Below are 2500 nucleotides of genomic sequence, written 5' to 3'. Positions count from 1 at the left end.
GGTCCGTTCTTGCGTGGCACGGCGACCGTCGTGAGCGGAGCAAAACGTCAGCCATCTCAGCACCCTGGAACCCCCCGGGTGGCACAGGGCTGGATGGGGCTTTCGTATAGCAGGGACGGTGCTGCCTCTCGCTTCGCTCGCTGTTCGCCGCTCACCGCTCGCTCGCTCAGCCAAAAATGGCCAGTTTTGGCCCGTTTTTGGGCTGTTTTGGCCTGTTTTTGGTCCGTTCTTGCATGGCGCGGTGACCGTCGTGAGCGGAGCAAAACGTCAGCCATCTCAGCACCCTGGAACCCCCCGGGTGGCACAGGGCTGGATGGGGCTTTCGTATAGCAGGGACGGTGCTGCCTCACGCTTCGCTCGCTGTTCGCCGCTCGCCGCTCGCTCGCGCAGCCAAAAATGACCAGTTTTGGCCCGTTTTTGGGCTGTTTTGGCCTGTTTATGGTCCGTTCTTGCGTGGTGCGGTGACCGTCGTGAGCGGAGCAAAACGTCAGCCATCTCAGCACCCTGGAACCCCCCGGGTGGCACAGGGCTGGATGGGGCTTTCGTATATAGCAGGGACGGTGCTGCCTCTCGCTTCGCTCGCTGTCCGCCGCTCGCCGCTCGCTCGCGCAGCCAAAAATGGCCAGTTTTGGCCCGTTTTTGGGCCGTTTTGGCCAGTTTTTGGCCTGTTCTTGCATTGCGCGGTGACCGTCGAGAGCGGAGCAAAACGTCAGCCATCTCAGCACCCTGGAACCCCCCGGGTGGCACAGGGCTGGATGGGGCTTTCGTATAGCAGGGACGGTGCTGCCTCTCGCTTCGCTCGCTGTCCGCCGCTCGCCGCTCGCTCGTGCAGCCAAAAATGGCCAGTTTTGGCCCGTTTTTGGGCCGTTTTGGCCAGTTTTTGGCCTGTTCTTGCATTGCGCGGTGACCGTCGAGAGCGGAGCAAAACGTCAGCCATCTCAGCACCCTGGAACCCCCCGGGTGGCACAGGGCTGGATGGGGCTTTCGTATAGCAGGGACGGTGCTGCCTCTCGCTTCGCTCGCTGTCCGCCGCTCGCCGCTCGCTCGTGCAGCCAAAAATGGCCAGTTTTGGCCCGTTTTTGGGCCGTTTTGGCCAGTTTTTGGCCTGTTCTTGCATTGCGCGGTGACCGTCGAGAGCGGAGCAAAACGTCAGCCATCTCAGCACCCTGGAACCCCCCGGGTGGCACAGGGCTGGATGGGGCTTTCGTATAGCAGGGACGGTGCTGCCTCTCGCTTCGCTCGCTGTCCGCCGCTCGCCGCTCGCTCGTGCAGCCAAAAATGGCCAGTTTTGGCCCGTTTTTGGGCCGTTTTGGCCAGTTTTTGGCCTGTTCTTGCATTGCGCGGTGACCGTCGAGAGCGGAGCAAAACGTCAGCCATCTCAGCACCCTGGAACCCCCCGGGTGGCACAGGGCTGGATGGGGCTTTCGTATAGCAGGGACGGTGCTGCCTCTCGCTTCGCTCGCTGTCCGCCGCTCGCCGCTCGCTCGTGCAGCCAAAAATGGCCAGTTTTGGCCCGTTTTTGGGCCGTTTTGGCCAGTTTTTGGCCTGTTCTTGCATTGCGCGGTGACCGTCGAGAGCGGAGCAAAACGTCAGCCATCTCAGCACCCTGGAACCCCCCGGGTGGCACAGGGCTGGATGGGGCTTTCGTATAGCAGGGACGGTGCTGCCTCTCGCTTCGCTCGCTGTCCGCCGCTCGCCGCTCGCTCGCGCAGCCAAAAATGGCCAGTTTTGGCCCGTTTTTGGGCCGTTTTGGCCAGTTTTTGGCCTGTTCTTGCATTGCGCGGTGACCGTCGAGAGCGGAGCAAAACGTCAGCCATCTCAGCACCCTGGAACCCCCCGGGTGGCACAGGGCTGGATGGGGCTTTCGTATAGCAGGGACGGTGCTGCCTCTCGCTTCGCTCGCTGTCCGCCGCTCGCCGCTCGCGCAGCCAAAAATGGCCAGTTTTGGCCCGTTTTTGGGCCGTTTTGGCCAGTTTTTGGCCTGTTCTTGCATTGCGCGGTGACCGTCGAGAGCGGAGCAAAACGTCAGCCATCTCAGCACCCTGGAACCCCCCGGGTGGCACAGGGCTGGATGGGGCTTTCGTATAGCAGGGACGGTGCTGCCTCTCGCTTCGCTCGCTGTTCGCCGCTCGCCGCTCGCTCGCGCAGCCAAAAATGGCCAGTTTTGGCCCGTTTTTGGGCTGTTTTGGCCAGTTTTTGGCCTGTTCTTGCGTGGTGCGGTGACCGTCGTGAGCGGAGCAAAACGTCAGCCATCTCAGCACCCTGGAACCCCCCGGGTGGCACAGGGCTGGATGGGGCTTTCGTATAGCAGGGACGGTGCTGCCTCTCGCTTCGCTCGCTGTTCGCCGCTCGCCGCTCGCTCGCGCAGCCAAAAATGGCCAGTTTTGGCCCGTTTTTGGGCTGTTTTGGCCTGTTTTTGGGCTGTTCTTGTGTGGCGCGGTGACCGTCGTGAGCGGAGCAAAATGTCAGCCATCTCAGCACCCTGGAACCCCCCGGGTGG

The sequence above is a fragment of the Musa acuminata genome, unplaced genomic scaffold (genome assembly GCF_036884655.1).
Source record: "Musa acuminata AAA Group cultivar baxijiao unplaced genomic scaffold, Cavendish_Baxijiao_AAA HiC_scaffold_334, whole genome shotgun sequence".
Classification (NCBI taxonomy): Eukaryota; Viridiplantae; Streptophyta; class Magnoliopsida; order Zingiberales; family Musaceae; genus Musa; species Musa acuminata.
The sequence above is the reverse complement of the archived record's forward strand: the minus strand, read 5'-3'. Positions refer to the sequence as shown.